Source organism: Lagopus leucura, unplaced genomic scaffold (assembly GCF_019238085.1).
Source record: "Lagopus leucura isolate 7727_CA_CO unplaced genomic scaffold, USGS_WTPT01 Super-Scaffold_650, whole genome shotgun sequence".
NCBI classification, from domain to species: domain Eukaryota; kingdom Metazoa; phylum Chordata; class Aves; order Galliformes; family Phasianidae; genus Lagopus; species Lagopus leucura.
In genome coordinates this window covers 7,215,586-7,234,807 of record NW_024962253.1, presented here as the reverse complement: position 1 = coordinate 7,234,807, position 19,222 = coordinate 7,215,586, and the positions used below count along the sequence as shown (strand labels likewise).

Genomic DNA, 19,222 nt, shown 5'->3' with positions numbered 1-19,222 from the left:
CCACGGGGAGCGGCTTTAAACTAAAAAGGGGGAAATTTAGGTCAGGTATTGGGAAGAAATTCTTTACCCAGAGGGCGGTGAGGCCCTGGCAAAGGTTGCACGGAGAGGTTGGTGTTGCCCCATCCCTGCAGACAGCCGAGGTCGGGCTGGATGGGCTCTGAGCACTGCTGGAGCTGCGGGTGTCCCTGTGCACTGCAGGGAGTGCGACCTGATGGCCTTTAGGGGTCCCTTCCCACCCAACTGTGGTTCAGTGATGAGTTGTTTGTATTCCTCAGAGTGGTGCTGTAGCAAGGGAGAACTTCTCAAGGCTGAACAAAGCCAGCTCACCCAGCCTTTCCTCACAGAGTAGATGTTCCAGGCCTTTCATCACCTTTGTGGCCCTAACTTTGTGTGAGCTCCCTTAACCCACCTGCAGAACTGGGGAATGCTGGTGTGGAATGCCTTAGGCAGGCAGATTGTGCTCTTCGTGCACTCCTCTGCTATCTGAAGACCTGATTGCTGGTTACGAAACAGGCTTTTCTTCTGCTTGCATACACATATGGGAATTAGATGTTGTTTCTGCATTGGATATTGAGGTGGACTATTGATCTAAAGAAGTAGAACATAATATGTTTGTATTCTGTAACTTGTCCTTAGGAGTAGCTGATGTGAAAGGAAGAAATACCATATACATGTTAGTAACGTATTTTAGAAACATAATTACTGAGCTATGTGACAAATTCTTTCTCACAAAGTTGTGATAGATTTTTAAATGTTTAAAACAACGTAGGTATAATATTCTGACCTAGAAAACGTATTGTAAGATTGTTCCTTAGGCCAGAGAAAGTGAAATACATTTAACAAGCTTTCAAGGAGCCAGGGCCTTTACACAAAGCAGAACTGTTCCACTCTGTGGGAATGTTAGGATGCTATAGGCAGGCCCCAAGATACTCCACTCTATCCTCCTTCCAAGCTTATCTCTATGCAAGGACAGACATGACCAGAACAATGACCCAGGGTAAAGGCCACAAATGCTAGGGAGGGGTAATTAAACAATTAAGAGATTAGGTTTATGTTTATGTTGTAAAGTGGGCATCTCCAAAAGTTATGACCAGATGTTTGTTAAGAAAGCAATGGTTAGAAGGCAATTAACCAATGAAGATATTTGTGTTTGGGCGGCAAGGAATTGTGTTTACTTCGTATTTGTATGACTAGTGAAGCGTCGCAGAAGAGTGTGAACCTGCAGTACTCAGCCAGGGAGGAGCCAGGGGAGAAAGAGATAAGCATTGGGCAATGGGGGATAAAAGATGGAACACTGTTTTCTATGCGTGCTCCTGCTTGCAGGAGGCCTGCCATTGCAATTGCAAATAAAATTTGATTTATCAGAGATTTTGTCCTGGAAAATTATTTGGTTATTTCCTACACACACATACATGTGATTTTAGAACTGTTTTGCATGGATCATGCACACCCACAATCCTATCAGTGTAATTCAATGTAATTTACTTCTTTTTTTTTTTCTTTTTTCTTTTTTTTCCACATTTGAATTTATGCCAGTCTGTGCAGGAAAACAAATCTTTTGTAAATGTTGGATAGTTTCCAGATTAACAGATTCCCTGGTAAAAAAGAAAAAAAAAAAAAATGAAAGAAAATAAAAACAGAAACCTCTGGTGCTTGCTGTGAGCTTCTTGTGCTCTACGAGACCTCCACTCCATTTAGAAAATACAGCTCTTAAGCAGTGCATCTTTCACCCTTCGTGCTTCCTGCAAGATTATTTTCACAGGTGCTCATTGGCTCCTCTTTCTGATTTTGTTTATCTGTCTGTCTCCCTATCTAAACTGGGAGCACAACCTTCTTTCATACCTTTGGAGCAATGACTCTCGTCTTTCTTTCCTCCACAGTGTCATCCTCAGCTGTGGTCAATGTTGTACTAATTCTTTCCGGGTTATAACATCACTAAAATTAATCAATTGGGTCTTATAAATTGCACATGAAGAATAAAAAGTCAAGTCTCTAGACATAGCACAGCACAAGGGCTGTGTGCCATTCACATGAGTGAATCGACAGTTTTTTGTTGCCTTCTGGCTCTTTGGTCCAGGTTCTGCTTTCTGTTCCATTCAGATAGATGTGGCCTGTTCTGTAGTGCACAGAACAGTTGGGGTTTCCGTGAGTGTAACAGAGCCAAGTGGTCTCATGATGTACACAAATCAATTTTGACAACGTTTGGTGGTACGGAGGATGGGGTTATCAAAGGCTGTTCAGAGACTGGTGTGTTTGCAGGACTTGCTCTGGCCATGCATGAGGCAGCTCAGAAGTTAGGCAGCCTATTTGCTCTGGTTCTGGGTTAATGGTGTGTCTCTTTTCTCAGGGAGGATGTTAGCTCAGTGGTGGCAATTCATTACCGTCACTGCATAGCTTCCACTCCTTTGTTGGCATGGATCTTAAGAGTTCCAGGCGTGTCTGAGGAGCTCACATCTGCCTTCACCTGCATATATATAGGATTTTCCCTGGAAAGGTTCTAATCCATTACCAACTCTTGGGGTTTTCTAGGCTATCGCTGCTGTTAAAAGTAAAGGCTTGATTAATTTGTTGCCGTCTCTTTTTGTACTTTGTTCCTTCTGATCTCTGCAGTCTATGTTTCTGAAGACTCGACTGTCCCACAAAACTTAATCTCACACTGAAATCCAGGCAATCAAAGGGCATAATGGTATATATAAGCTGCAACTGACTTTTGTTTTCCTCATAGGCTCTTCCTTAACAGAAGGCAGCTTTTCTTTTAAAACTCTTCATCAGAAAGCTGAAGAGTTTCATTTGCTATTTTATAAAATTACGCATTGGCTGTAGTGAGGTAATCCTTCAGATTTTGCCTGCTCTTCAGAAAGGCTGGAATCCATCTCACTAAACATCAGACATCTAGCAGACATCTACACTGAAACCTTGCTTAGCAGTGCAGAGACAGGCACTTCAGGAGGGCATTTCGCCCTGCTATTTGCCTGTGATTGGTTGTGACTGAATGACAGTAGAATATGCCACATGGTATCATCTCTTCTCCTTCACTAGATGGTTTGCAAGAATATCTGGCTCTGATACTAATGTGGAAAAGCAGCTCAAAAGATTTTCAAGACCGCTGTCTCTGCGTTGTATTTATTCTTTTCACCTCAAATTGGTGAGCTTTCTGCAGTGCTTGGTTTGAAATTGTTTGGGCCCAAGTGGCTGTTCTTGAAAACACCAGCGATAAAGAGGAAAATCTTGAAAAGACTGATATTTGTAAATTTGAAATGAGTTGGGATTGTGCTGGTAAAACACACTGTCTTGTCCACACATGCCCAGTGAACTGGGTCAACTTGTTTAGAATTGAGGGTTGGTCTCTTAAATGAGGCACCCAACGTGGTTTGGGAAATGAGTGAAAGGCTTTGTAAGATTACATCATCTCTGCCACCATGTCCGTGCTTGTGAAAGAAATTAATGATTATACCCTTTTGCTATCACTTCTTACAATTATGCAATTACAGTTAATACTTCTTACAATTTAATATCATATTTATAGTGATGATACTGTATCATAGAACGGTTTGAGTTGGAAGGGATCCTTAAAGGCCATCAGGTCCCATTCCCTGCAGTGCACAGGGGCACCCAGAGCTCCAGCAGTGCTCAGAGCCCATCCAGACTGACCTTGGGATCACCAGCGATGGGGCATCCACCTCTCTGGACAGTACTAAGCTGTATTATTAAATATAGTGATACGCATGTAGACGTTTTATCATTGATACGTTTTATCAAATAATCAAGAAAATTTATTTGTGTTCGTTCTACTCTGTATATCAATGAAAAGGGAAGGGTGGGTGCAATGAATGAAATGTTTATCTGCTTCAGGAAGAATGCAGGCAGATTTTCTACAGCGAAGTAACTGAGAGCAAACAGTGCTTTGGTAACTTTTCTGCACTGAGAAGGTCGCATCTGTTTCTCTGGGAGCAGAGTTATGTTTTGTAATTGATTGAAAAGAATGGCATAGGCCAAGGGATGACGCAGAAGGTTTGCCCTGAGCAGAGCCAGCGTGGAAGTAAACACAGTTTGAAGAGGCTTACCAGGAAAGCAATTCTGGTGAACCCTTTGCTTAAAAGGCTTGAAGTCTCTGAAGTATCTCTCCATCTTTATTACTCAGGAAGAGAGCAGGATGAAGAGTGAATGCTCTAATTGAGCCAGATGTTACATCCAGCTTCCTGCTTTGCTGAAGGCATAATTTTCAAACAGAAATGATTCAAGCTACTTGAGGAGGCAAAAAGCGTCACATCCACAAAAACAACACTGTTAAGATTTTCTGTATGTGTAAGTGACAGTAGGATGGTTATGAGAGTTCTGGGTAGTCATTCACTCTTCCAGGAACTCCCAACATTTCTGACCTCACCAGGAGCAGTCGTAAGCAGCTTATGCAGTAATGACAAATGTGAGAAATGTTAAAAGGAATCACTATAGTCACAGGAAAAAAAAAGGTCTGTTGTGGAGCTGAAGTTGGCTTGTGGTCAGTATTTTTCATTTTAGGAGCAGAATGATAGATTTTATAACACCTCCTTTCCACTGAGAACTGAAAAGTAAAATGTGAACTCTTTCTAGTGTCTCTGATGTAACTGTGAGACACCAAATTGCTGCAGATCAGACAAATTTGTTAGTGTTGCATAAGGCAAAAAAGTAGAATCCCAGCCATTCTGTCATGTTTTTATTTGGTTGTAATGCTGACAGGTCCATGGACTTGTTTTCTTCGTTAGTGGGAACAGTTAGGCACTTTTTATTTATGCATTTATTTTTAATACTTGTCCTATATCTTTTTGCAACTGAACAATCCTTTCAAGCGGGGAAATTGCATTAAGATGAGAAAAAAGGAAAAGGAAGGATTTCTCTTGGTGGCACTGCCATATGTCTTTCCAGGTGGAAGTACAACAGGGCACAGCAAGGCAGGGATTGTCAAGGGGACCCTGTTATGCATGGCTCCTGGAAGGCATATGGTACAGCAGTGTTCCAGCTCTGACTGTGAATTTTTCTTCTTGTGTTCTCTGGTAAATAGAATAATTCCAATGTATGCTCCAATTTTCTGTTTGTGCTTAGGGACAAGGTGCTTCATCACCTGAGCTGCCTTCTGAATCAGGACCTACCCCAGAGAGAACCTTGGAAGAAACACACTGCAGGTATGAAATACTTCTTAAATAACTGTCTGAACCACCTTTATCGTGTAGAAGAGGTTGCAAAGGCTTGGGCTACTGGACGCTTTAGGATACTGCATTTCCAGAAGAAGGAATCTCTCTCCATCTCAAAGTGGTAGCTGCTCCGAAGAAAAGTCATGCTGGTTCTCCGCCAGCTCTTGTGCCCTCGCAGTAATGCTAAGCTGCAGTTGGTTTGGTAACAGGGCTTCTTTCTGATCTCTGGAGGGAACTGCATGGAGAATACCACATTCAGAATATATTATTTAGCTTTCTCAGTGTGTTCTTCAGGGCATTGTGCTGTAGGAGTGTTAACAGAACCCAAGTTCCCAAGTTCTACCTGCTCTGTTGTGTTTGGTCATGCATGTTTGGGACAATACAGAGAGCTTCACATTTCCCAGGCCCTCATTTCATAGAATTATAGAGTTTGTGGCTTCAGAGGAAAAAGGCATAAATCTGTGGCGCTTGGTAGTTTTGAATCAAGAAGATCATGCAGGGAAATTTGTCTGTAATCATGAGCTGCTCAATGACTGCTTCTGTTCTGAAGCTGGAGGGGGCCTTATGTCTGCTAAAACATATCATTATTGCCTCTAGAGCTATTATCTCTAACATAACCGTGGGTATAGTATCGCTGAATCACAGAATGGCTGAGGTTGGAAAAGACCTTAGAGATCATCAAGTCCAACCGCAACTTAACCATACTACCCTAACAACCCTCTGCTAGATCATGTCCCTGAGCACCGTTTGCATTGTCCAGTCCTTTTTGAAAGTCCTCTTAGACTTACACCACTGCAGGTGTTTGTATGTTGCAGCCTTCCTGCTCGGTGGCGTCTGAATGGTTAGCAATCTCAAGCTGTGCTTTCCTGCCACTGTGGCAGAAGGGACAAATGCATGGGTGCAGAGCTGAGATACAGACTTGTCCACAATGTTCCTGAGCTGCATCTCTTTCTTTTCTTTTTTTTTTTCCTTCACCTCATTTATTGCATGTTTTCCCTTTTTTACCTTACTTATTTTCTGTTTTTATGGAAGCTGTAAGTGCAAAGAAAGTCACACGCAGTACAAGCAAAATAAATACTGCAGATATTGCAGTAGAATCTGGGTTGTGCATCCAGGCAGTACCTTGTGAGCATCATCCTGATGTGAGCTGGCATGCAGCGCATTTGGCAGATTACCTACCCTGCTGATACCTGCACGTACTGGTTGAGTGAGCAGGGCATCATCATCATTGTTGTGATCTTACGATGCATAAAATACTCCTTACTTCATAGATGTTAAGCAGAGCAAAGTTGACCACGTTTATAGGAATGTCATTTGTGACATTAATTAATTGTAAAATGGCAGCTTCACCTTGTTCTCCTTGCAAGAGCACACTCTATTAACATGAACTGAGTGTGTAATTCTGTTGAATTTTGCCTTTTTATTTTTTATCTGTGGTCAGAGTACTGCTTCACAACCAGAACAAAAGAAAGCGTCATCATCACGGTTTTCTAGCAGCAACGCTATGATAGTGACAACAGGACAACAGTGTCCCTTGGGAGTAGTGGAATCTCATATTGTCCACACACATGCACCACATCTCCTTATAGCCCATAAAGCACTTCTACACTATTCTCAACATTGATGTCTTTTAAATTTCTTTACTTCTCTGTGAGCCAGCTCTCTGTGAATATTCTTGAGATATTGAGTGTGAACTTCTTGTTTCTTCTTGATCCTCTACCTGATGAAAAAAACGTTCTCTGAGAGGGAACACAGAATTCTGGAAAAATCAGAAATGTCACCTTAAGGATTATATGATCCTTTCTACCCATTTCCTGCTGCCCCTCTGTTACCTGGTGACGGTGGAAATGGAAGGATAAAGTCATATTTCTTAAAGTGTAGACACAATAAGGAGGGAAAGGAAATGTAGGTAGCAAACCTTTATGGTTCTGCCCCCCCCCAAAAAAAATAAAACCAACAAAAAAAACAATTCTTCCATGATATGTATTTTGAGAAACATTCCCATAAGCTGTAGAATTCTCAGGTGAGTTTATTGTGGGGCCCGGGACACTGGGAGCTCCTTACATCCACTCACTGCTCTTCATCAAATGCATGCTTGGGGCAGCAAAGAAATGTTTTTATCCCTCCAATTTCCTTTTCTCTGTGGGATTCCGATAAACATATCTGGTGTGAAAAATTCAATCTACTGGTAGAAATGTTGGAGTATGGTAGAGGTAATTAATCCTTCTGAGAGCCCTTATTTGGTGGCAGTGTGAGTGGGGAATGTACTTGTGATGTGGGAATGTCAGATAAACTGACAGATAAGCTCTGACAGAATTATAGGGGCTGCAAATCATAATAGGGATGGAGAAGTCCTGCAGTGGATCTTCTTACCTGTTGTCTTATCTTCAAGGCTTGTGCATTTATCCAGCTTTAGATCTTCAGAGATGATTGGAGGTGTGAGATGTGATGCAGCGTTGATGAGGCAGGGACAGTGCTTCAGATGTCACCAACAGTCAGTTGTTTTTCAGCCTTACTGCAGATCTACCTGGAGGCTTTTAGCAGGAGCAGCAAGCTGTGCTGTGCTGTGCTGTGTTAGACAAACAGGAGCAGGCAGTGCTGCCCTCAATTAACTATTAATTCAACAGTCCGAATTCTGCAAATTTCACCTGCTTTGTTATGCCTGTACTCATGTGAATGGCTCCAGATAGTCAGTGCTTGAGTCAAGTTACTGGTGAGAAAGCTTGCAGGATCAATTGTTAGATTAAGTGTTGAACTCAAAATTATGCAGGAAGGAGCTGTTCTTCTTTTTTCTTTTTTTTTTTTTTTTCCCCCTTCTTTTCCTTTCCTTTTTTTCCTTTTTTCCTACCTATAAAAATTGCATTTTTTGAGAACTTTAGAGTTAGAATTTTGTTCACATTTCATGACAAATATTCCTTTTCAAAGATAGATTAAATGCTTATTACTTTTAGCTTAATATTAAAATTTCTCCTTGGAAATTGACTCCGGGGGATTTCCAATCCATTAAAGCAACCAGAGGAGCTGTTTCCAATGAAGACAAAGATTTAGTGCAAGGAAGAGGCTTCCCTCAATACAAAAAGCTGATTTTTTGTCACATCAGACATAAAAGCTGCAAAAGAAATTGGATATAGAGCGCAGAGTGAATAAAAAAACCCCAAATGCTCGAGATGAAGCAGGGGGTGGGTTCCCTGGGCTGGGCTGGGCTGAAACTTGACATCAGGAGGCTGAAACCTAGCATTGGTGGAAGCTACTGTGATGCAGAGGTGAGGGCTGGATCTAGGATGGTGCTCAGAGGAGGTGGGAGAGGGGAACAGCAGCGGCTCAAAGCTGAGAAGGAGTCCACGATTAACAGGAGAGAAACAGAGAGAAAAGGAACGCTGGCATAATAGGAGGGCAGCCACAACACGTGCAGCAGGTAAATAAATAGTCGCAGTATAAATAAGGGAAAGTCAGATTGGAAAGCGTTTGGCTGCTGCTGTCCTGGATTTATTGCTGCTTGTGTTTGCTGTTTGGCGACAGCACAGTTCTGATTTGTCTGTGCAAAACTTCAGAGCAAATTTGTCTATGTGGTGAACTATGCTAGGGGCTTTGTTTAAAAAAAAGAAAGTCAACTTCAAACAAAAAAAATAGTTTTCAAATGGTGGGTTGTTTTTTTTGTTTTGTTTTTTTGTTTTTTGTTTTTTTTTTTAAGTAAAATACGTTTCTATGCTAGAAAAGAATTTAGAGGTGAGGGCCTCTGGGAGATGTGTGCATGCTATGGAGGAGCAAAAATGACTGGCAGTTGGATACTGAGCTTCATGTAAATTCAGTTTTGTCCTTTAGATGTGCTCTGAGCTGTTAACATCTGCACTGAACACAGTAGCCAAAAGTTTTTGAGTATCTCACTAATAATAGGAGAATGGTGTGAAATTATAGAAGTAGAAAATGAAGAGAGTTCATAATGGGAACTGGCTGTGCGCAGAAGTTGCACAGATAGCAGTCAAATTAAGTCCTATTAAATCCGACTCAGGTGTGATTTGTCTCAACTCGACTCCTGGAGGGCTGCAGGGTGTTTTTGTGCTTGATAGCGCTGGAGCACTTTGCAGATGATGCCAAGTTAATCCAATCAGTTGTTCTCTGAGCATGAGTGTCACAGATGAGCAATTGGGGCAGTGCTGGGGCTGCAGGTCATACAGGATCCAATTCCAATAAATTGTGTAAATGCTCCAGTGTGTGGGAGGGAATAGGAGAAGAGATGAAGCTATATTTTAGCGTGACCTTATAAATGTAATCCCTACTCTGCCCTTGCAGAATGAAATTTGAGGTCCTATTTCCTGTTTCTATGCAAATCTGTTGTGTAGGTTCTAGTATCAGCTAGCTGAGAGATTACAGTAATGAATCTTTCTGCCACATCCAGGAGGCTGCTGGCTCTCTGACATTGCTTGCTGTTATCGCAAGCACAGTTTTTAATACTGATGGAAAGCCACAGGGAAGAGAAGAAAGTAGATGCTATGCTTTAAAGAAATAATGGGCCTGGACTTCTCAGCTAAACCTCAACAAATGAAATGTTTGTCTTTGCACTTGTTTCATGAGCAAAAAAAGAATAGTGAGGTGTTCCTGTGGGAGCACAGAAGCCACACACGCAGCTCCAGGAGTTACAGTTAATTGTTCTACAGAGGGATAATGCAGCATCAGTGTCCCACTGCAGCTTCATTTAAAGCAGTAAATGACTGCAGCTTTTGAAAGACCTGAGGTGTTTAAAGGCTATGGGTGTTTTTGACCATCATTGTTGTCTTCCTCCAGACTTAAACTGTTACAAGGTGTGCAAAGAGAACATCTGCTTTTGCAGCGTGATTTTATTCTTGGCTCTTATTTTTGCCTACTTACTGTAATGTTAACTTGTTCTTAGAAGCCTGCTTCATACCTCAGGCACAAGATTATGCTTCCAAGATACTAAAAAACAACAGTGTTTCCTATCAGTGGAAGTGAGAAAACTGGAGGAATCAGAATTTGCCTTTGCTCTTTACCCGGTAGGCATGATTTACTCCAGAAAATACCAGGAGCCATATATGAATGAAGGGACAACTGTAAGTTGTAAATCTACCAGCTTTTGGAGCTGCAGTCCAGCTGCCCTGAGATTTGCTGTACAGCATTGGTTCCTGAGACAGTACTGCTATAGAATTTACTCAGAACAGCCCCTTCCTATTGAATTCTGGGAATTTTACTCAGAATCTTGCTAACCCATTACCCACAGCACCTTTTCATGCCAGCTTTTACTTTAAAAGCAATTTGTAATTTCCTGGGTCTTGCAGGAAGAACATGGACCCACGTTCTTACTTCTCTTTTCCAAGAACTGGAGTGCAACCTGACCCTGCTGTCTTTATGTTTTCATGCAGCACTTCTGCATTCTTAGCTGCTTATGTCATTCTAACAAAATGCCTCTTTTTGGACTAAGCGCTGGGCAAATCATCAGTCCTGGCTTGTGAGCTCAGTTATATATAACCTGACTCAAGATTTGAGCAGGAAATAGCTGCTGGTCTGTTTTTGGCATGTAGGTTCTGTGCTCTGTTAGCAGTTCTCTTTGGCTGCTGATTTTGTCAATACCCTGTGACATGGAAAAATTGTGTGTAATGATCCTGGTTGGTTCGTTGCATCTTCCTTGTGATCTTGGCATGCTTTCAGTGTTTTGTTATTCCTAAACTATCTGCTGTTATCACTTTTTTTTTTTTTTTTTTTTTTAAATCAGTTTCTTATTTTTCAATCAAACTTACTTTGTAGTTAGTTTTGGTCTTTAATTACTTCTAATATTTGAATTCAAATATATATTTCAGTATTCTAGTAATTAACTTCTATCGATCTATCAGTATTCAATTCTTGCTCGAGTCATGCTTTTTTTGACATTTCTAGGGTGCAACAGTCTGTTCTAAGAAGAAAAGCAAGTGATCTTCAGTTTTAGTGGATGTCATCGTTTATATTTACTTGCTTAAAGACAACCACATGCACGTAAAGGACCTCCCATTCAATGGAGATGTAACTTCTGGAAATGTGACTATAGCCAAGAGATATTTTTTAGCATGAAGTACTTCCTAACCCTGCAACTGAAATGAATACACTTTCCAGTTCACAGCTAATAAAAATACCAGTATCAGAAAGCAGACTCCAATTCCTGTAGGCATCTATTCCCTCTTTTAGACATCTATTCCCTCTATACTGTAGACATCTATTTCCTCCACACCGTGTTCTGCAGAAAGTGTTTATGCTTGGACACAGAGTCTTGCTATATTATCTATGTCAGTAAATCCCCAAACTGTAGTGTCCTGTACTTTGGAATTAAAATTACTTACAAAAGCAGAAAAATTATTTTTTGCAAAACACTCTGAGCTCTGCAAAGCTCCTAGCAGTGCTGCTTCTAATATGGTCATATCTCTTTAAAGTTAGAACAGAACGAGAAATAATTAGATAAATGAATCCCATGTGCAGTGCTTTTCATTTTGCAAGGAGAAAAATGGTTTGAGATGGGAGTGAAAGCAAATTGCTGGTGTTTTAAACTTTAAGATTCATTAAGTTTTCTGGGACACTTTAATTATTTCTTATGTTATCTTTTTTTTGCTATTGATTTATTTTTGGCAGCGCTGCAGGTAGATAAGACAGGAAAGACAATCCACTCTGAGACACATTACTAAAGTTTTGCCAAATTTCAGGTTACATATCTATGTATGAACTTCTTGAAACATTCATACAACCTCAATCCCAGCTGAGCTGAGGAATCACCCAGTGGAAGCTGAGTAGATGTGTCACTTTGATCCTAGTTTCCATTATGTACTCAGAGTGTTGGCCAGTATTGATGCTCCTGGTTTGTTCCTCTGTGCTCAGCATTAATTCCATAACACTTCTTCAGCTTGGTACCTCTCCTTTCCTGCTGTAGAATATGAAGTTTTAAACACTGAGAATAAAATGAAAGGATCCTATTTTACTTTTTTCCTCTCCCTACCAGTAATAGCTGGAATATTTTTTGAAAGTTGAATGAAATGAAAACAGAACAGGAAGGAAGGAAGGCATTTGGATGGATGATGCCATCATCTACACTCTGGTTTTGAACCCTGTTAGGTGTTGTGTAAGTTGCTGGGCCAAGATTACTTTGTGTGTCTTGAGCAAAGCACTGTTTCTGGATGCCGTAGCTTGGGGACAGAGCTTTCTCCAGGCGAACCTCTGCTGAGGGCATCAAGCCTTATTGAAAAAGAGGTCATTTGAATAATGAACTTTAGGATATACCCACATTTTTTTGCATTTTTTATTCATAAAGCTATTTGATACTGTGGATTGTTATTTGCACTTAAGGTAGTTGAGTGAATGGACGCTGTGTTACTATTCTGTGTTGAGAATTATCCATATAAAGAAGAAGCAGGGATGGTATTACCCTTGTTCTGTGTGTGGGATGTTCATTTGTTCCCAGGGAAACGATTAAGGCAGCATTTGAAGAGTACAAATGAGAAAACATGTTCAAGCAGAGCTGCAGGCAGAATCTTATAAAAGAGTGAGTAAACCTTTGCATTAACCAGATCTGAGGTGGAGGTTTCCACTAGTGAATGAAGACCTAGGAAGAGATCTTAAAAGTATACAGAATACTAAATGACACAGAGTGATATTAGGGATGTGTTGTCGTGTTTTCAGCCTGCGTAATACTTTAATCCTCAGACCTACTGTCCTACAGTCATCTGTAATTAATCAGGAATGAAATGCTCAGTTCAATTCCATTTTTTCATATCAAATTTGGCTCCCAACCACATTGCCTTCCTATGTATCAGTAAAGGCTGTATTCAGTATGTGATTCGGATCTTCTCCTGACTGCAGGCCTTATAAAAAATTGTATTTGACTTAAAAAGTGAGACTTGCTGCAAGCTGTTTGGTTTTCCCTCTGGACATTCACTAGCCTTTAATAAGAAAGTGAATTTTTAAGTGTTTTAAAGTGTGTTTCCAGTGTGTTCTTAGGAGATTTGGGCAGAGCTGAGTCACTGTTCCTATCCCAGCCCTGTGCTGGAGCCAATCCGTAGGACGTGTGGTTCTGTGTTCTTGTGCCTCTGACTTCTACATCACCTTCCTGGCTCCCTCAGCTTTCCTTGTGCAAAGCAAGAGGCATCAGCAGGGGCTTCTCCTGCAGGACAGCAGGCAGTGATACACTGAGATCGGTAGACTCTTGCTTTTCTCTTTCTGGCTTAGTCCAATTTTTGTTTTTCTTGCACAGAATAGCAAACTTTCCTGACTCTGATCTGTTACCTTCCGATATGAGACCTGGGCAGTGGTTAAAGTCAGTGGCTTTGGGCTGCTGTGTGAGGTCCTTTCAAATCAGTCAATGATTGTGTCTGTTATCTCTGCTGAGAAAGGAATAATAACCTTAATTCACTTAATATCACCTAATAACCTGTGATAACCGTAAGTGCTATTTCATTTATTATTAGAGATCTTTGCTTTGTGAAGATTTGTTCCTTTTCTGTCCACGGCCCTATGCTTTAGTAAATAAAATACACACCTTGTTAGCTTATAATCATTTTGAGAACCGAAGGTTATTGTTTTGTCTAAATCTCACTCTGTAAGCTATAGAGGAGTGTGTGCCCTTCAGGATGACCTTGGGTGGTAGGAGCAAAAAAGAAAGCAGTTAGATGCCATTAGCAGCCTTTTGTGGGTGTAGCAGCCAGCAAAATCTGAGAGAGATGCCTGGGGCTTTGTAGTATTGCTATTGCATTTCTGCACATCTCTGTTCAAGAGCAGCCACGCCATATCCAGCAGAGCCCAGCTCAGCTATGTCATTATGCTCGTCCCTCTCCACAGCTTTCCAGGTAAGGTAAATAGGCTCTTGTCTGCCAAGAATTTGTACTTCTCACCCCCGCTTCTCCTTCTTTCCTTCCAAGTGTCCCCTCTCCTGGTTTCTGGAAGCAGCTGCTGGTGTGGTGTGTCTCATTGAGGAAGATGATCCACTTGAAAACTAACCTTTACATTTTTTTTTCTGCTGGGTTTATTCTAAGCTGGATTACCTCTCTGGTATGAGCCACACATCTGTGCAAAAGCTAATGCCCTGAAGTCCAGGAGCTTTGCAGCAGCGTAGGCAGGTGGCTGGGAGCACGACAAGTTTGCTTTTTCTGCTATTAGCTGCAGGTTGAAGTGCTTGGAATGCTCCAGTTTCATGCTGTCTTCAGACATTAAAACCTTTTTGTCCTAGCAGATGGTGAACATTTCCATAAAATATTCTAATCTGAAACACCTTGTTGCAAACTTTTGAAAATGTAATGTTTTCTTATTTAATTAAGACCTCTTTGACCAGGTGCTATGCTTGCATTAGACAACTGTACAGAAGTAGGAGAGTCAAAAAAAAAAGAAAAAGAAAAAAAAGAGAAAAAAAGCAAAAAAGCCCCAAACTCTTTCCATACTCAAAATGGTATAATTTAGTCTCTTCCAGAGACGTGGATGCTGTGTTGCCCTGGGGTGATATGTGGCAGTAACAGTGCATGGACCAGGCTGTGGCTGCAGAAAATGTGCAGGACGGAGAAGAAGCCCATGACAGCATCCCCGGGCTGTGAGGCAGAGGGCAGAGAGGAGAAGAGAGCTGTTGTACTTGGGATGTTCGACTTGTCAGAATTTGTTTAGTGAAAAAACAGAAACATTTCCCAAAGCTTCTTTGCTGAGCTCTGGGCACATCTGTTGTACGTTCAGAAATGGAGCTAAAATAACACAGGGGAAAAATTAACTCCCTATAGTCAGGCATGGAGAAGGAGTGAAATCCACTTTTCAGCTATCAATTTTTAAGTGTGAAGGGAAAGATTCTGTCTCCCAGCATATCCCAGTAGTGCCTTTGTGGGGTTACCAGGGATGCTCTGAGGAGCAGTCTGGCCAGCTTTGGGAATACCATGATCCCACCTCCGTGCCCATGGTACCAGAATAGCTCAGCTTTCACGTGGGGTTGTCAGCAGGAAAAAAAAAACCAGCTTTTTTAGCAGCAGTGGATCCCAATTACTCCCCTCTCTTTCGTCACCAAGCTTCTGTAAAAGATGGAGCCCAAATAAAGTCAGAACTTGTAGGGTTAGAGATATCAGCAGACCCTTTGAGAAGGTCAGGAGCAGGGATGGGAGCAGGGAAGACATAGCTGCATCCCTTGGAGCCAAGCAAAAACTCAAACTCTGAATTAAAATTCTCCTGAGGAGAAATATCCCTCTTCTGTACTTGCTGCCAGTTCTCCTTGATTAATTGGGTGCTTTCCCCCACTCCATTCCTAGCACATGTTTTTCCACCAGTGATCTCAGTCTTGTTAGAGATGATTCATTGCCTGCAAGATCAGAACTGTTCCAAAAGTTGGAATATTTTGCCTTCAGAAATTCATAGATTTCTCACTGGGAATCCTTACATATATTTTTGAAGCATCAGCCCTACAAAGGTATTTGTTTTAAAGGCAATCAAGGTATGTTGCCTTCTGCAATTAAAAAAAAATAAGAATGGGTTGGAATGGTTTTCTTTCTGTGGATTTGATGTAAGTTGTCCTCCTTGAATTCCTTAGGTTCAAAGCAGGTGATACAATGTACAGTGCACCTGTTCCCAATAGTTCCCCATCTCTAGAGAGGCAGCTGTAGCAGTAAGTCTTGCTCTGGGGAAAACAACATTTTGTAATGATTTCCCATCCCCCAGCCAGCTGGGATGGAGCTGAGGCAGCTGCAGTGCAGCTCCCATGGGAAACAGCACAAAGAAGTTCAATTAAAATAATTAGTTAATGCCTTTTTTATCTGGTGTGATCGCAAATGGAAAAAAAAAATAATAAAGCTTGAAATAACTCTTGTACACATTTGTCCCTTCTGATACTGGATGCTTCCCAGCACTGCTCCGAGATCTCTCTGGGAGCTGAAGAGCTCTTGCTCAGTTTCTGTGCAGGGTACAGCCACCTCACAGGTTAAATTCCACAGCAACACCAACAAAAAAAAACAATCCATATTGTTAATGCGGTGATATAGATTCTGCTTCTGCCCTTGAAAATCAAGAATGCCTGCCATTATGTTAAGCATGTACTGGTTTTGCTTCTGATTAAGCAGTAATGCAGAGTTTGCCTGGTGATTCAGCCTTATGGGGGAATGTACAAATAGAAAATACTGGGCCAAGTACGCCCTGTGGCACAAATCAGTGAAATCTGGCAGTTACCTTGTCATTAATTGCTTGTTGTTCCAGGCTTTTTCCACTAGCCTGCAGATGGTGCAGCAAGCAGAGATGTCTTTTGTGGGCATTTTAAGTGTTCACAGCAAACAAGCAGTGTACCAGGAGCTGTGGCCACAGCAAGCTGTATTATTATTGCCATAGCAGAGTGGTGTTTGGTTCGCAGACAAATGAGATGACGAAAGGGTGAGGTGTAAGCTGAAAAACAGGGCAGGTTCTCTTCAGGATCCTTAGCTTCCCTGATTGCACTTTCTGATTTCAACCCTGGGTCTAATGATTCGAGCATGGGTATCTTTTCATTTTGTATTCCTGTTGTTGTTCCCTGCCATCCCCATGGAGGGACGTGGAGGTCAGGCAGTAGTGAAGTGGAAATAAGAAGATGTTGGATAATTAGTGCTTCAGGTCAGACAGGCCGTTCCTATCTTCCATTTCTTCATAAATGATTACAGAAGTGTAGCTGAGGCAATCTGGGGGGGGGCTCAGAGAATATTTTTGGACTGTTCGTCTGCAAGCTGTGAAGCTATATGATGCTCTAAGCCTTTGCATGGGCCATCAGAGGAATCCTAGAATCACAGAATGGTTGGATTGAAAGGGACCTTGAAGATCACAGAACCATAGAATAGCTGGGTTGGAAGGAACCTTAGGGCCTCCCCAATTCCAACCCTACCTTGAGCTGGTTTTCCCCCATCAGCTCAAGCTGCCCAGAGGCCCATCCTTGGCCTTCGGCATTTTCAGTGAAGAGGCACCCACACTAGTCAGGATTCTTTCAGTTCTAGAAGTGCTATTTTAAAGTATCCAATTTTCTTTCCACTATTGTACAACCTGGAAATGTACCTCCCCTTCTCTCCGACCCCCAAACCATTTTTGAATATTATGGGGAGGGAAGGAAGATTCCAACTCCCAGGTCTGCCATGTTGCCTTTGGACTGTGAAAGCAGGGTTAACACAGAAGTGCTGAGAAGGGTGAGCAGAGGGAGAGAGTCATGTGGACAGAATGCCGGCAGCAAAGCTGGCACATGTTGTTTCATTCGCATGAAAGTATGTTTTATTCATTTGCTGATGATCATCTTCAGTAGCTGTAAGAGAGAAAAAAAAAAAAAGAGGACAAGAACATTACTGGAAATCTTGATGAAATTCTGCAGCTTTGTCACCTTGCAGCAGCAGCTGGGTGTAGCAAAGGTGGGTTCCTGTGACTGTTCTGCTGGAATTAATACAGGCACTTTTGAATGGATTAAAGCTGTGAATGCCCTATCCCTGAAGGTGCCCAAGGTCAGGTTGAATGGGGCCATGCACCTGGATGGGCTCTAGGGTCCCTTCCAACTCGAGACATTCTAGGATTCTGTGATTTTTGCTTGTTTGTGACGTTTTTGACGTTTTTCCTTGTTTTTGAAACAAACATGCTGGGCCAAGGAATGCTGCAATTGCCAGCTCATGCTTGAGGGAGGAAATGCTGAGGAATACAGAGATGCTCTGTGCAAAGCACATGGATTGTAAGGTGAGGGGATTAAATGGCACATGACTCCACCATACCACGCTGAAGTCACAATTCCAGTGCCGAAAGCAGCTATGCTGCTTTCACACAGTGCTGCTTTGCCTTCCTAAGCCAGCTTGGGGGTGTCAGCACTACAGCGTGGCTCTGCCTGAAATTGTGGAGGAACGTGGAGACGAGCACAGATCTCTTCCTAAGTAGCAAATGATGGTGAGGACTGCTATCCCATGGGATAAGGATGGCTTAGCTTATAGCCTGCTCTAGGACATGACAGCGGGGTAACAAGAAAACTAGACAGGGGTTTAGTTTTCAGACACCCTTTCCACTTTGAATTTCTTTGTTAAAGCTCAGACCATACGTTCAGTCAGTTTATAGAGGCACATCCATAACCTCTCTGACTTTGCCACATCAGGAAAAAAAAGTGAAAATTTCAAGTAACTCTTGCCCACTTTACTAAGCAGACATTTACGATTCTGACAGACAGGAACTCTCAGCACTGTTCTTGTTTGCCAGCTACTCTCATAAATTGTGAGGACCCCAAACCATTGCATATTATTTTTATTATCAGGGAAGGTCTTTCCTCATAAATTAATTGACTTTTGAACCCATGAACCCTTCCGTGTGAATCTGACACTGGTGCAGAAAAGGAATTGTGATTTGGGAGTTCTTGTGTCATCCACATCTGTGAAATGCCATCCAATAATGTCACAAATCAAAAGATCCAAAAGACAGACATAATGTAAAAACATGCTAAAAAATATCAACTGCTTGATGCAGAATACTTTCTTTGGTTTAATATAACTAATACTGACTCATAACTTAAATTTAGATTCATCGAAGGATATTCTTGTAGACTGTGAGCCCAGCAGACACATGTCCAAGCCTCATCATTCTTCTTCACCCAGGGCCAAAGCCTTACTCACATGCTGCTGTTTGCTCATGTGGTTCCTACTTACTGTCATTTAAAAGAAATGAAAGATGCAGTACAGAGGATGCTGTACCAGAAGCAATTTGTTCCCAGCGAGACCTTTTTAGCTACACAGGATCATGAAATCATCAAAGTGCCAGGAGAACTTCTCAGAACTAAACTGCCCTATTGCTAAAATAAGCTTTAATTGATTGGGAATTGCAGTGAGCCTGACAATCTGTTCAATTCATTATTATTTTTCCTTTCAAGCTTCAATTCATATGTTCTAAAGTGACTGCATTGCTGTTCACACATACCTCCCTGCCCACGCTGCAGGCAAAGAAACCACCCACAGCCCTTGTTGCTCCAGTGGAGCTGCTGGGTATACCTGGAGGAAAGCAAAAATGCTGATTGAGAGTGAAGTTTAAATAAAGATGATGGGAGTGTTCTGTAAATCACTAAATGCCACGCTGTGCTTCCCTCCGCTTGGAGG

At 41.8% G+C, this 19,222-nt stretch overlaps 1 protein-coding gene across 3 annotated transcripts in view; it reads left to right on the top strand.

The window, feature by feature from the left end:
- Positions 1–19,222, top strand: part of ST8SIA5 (ST8 alpha-N-acetyl-neuraminide alpha-2,8-sialyltransferase 5) — a 60,512-nt gene that overhangs the window by 294 nt on the left and 40,996 nt on the right. For 2 of the 3 annotated variants that reach the window (XM_042862415.1, XM_042862412.1), the window contains exon 1: positions 8,490–8,583. The gene's annotated coding sequence lies outside the window, so the exon portion shown is untranslated. Of the gene's footprint in view, positions 1–5,079; positions 5,160–8,489; positions 8,584–19,222 lie in introns of those variants that run through there. The other variant, XM_042862414.1, reaches the window with a different exon arrangement.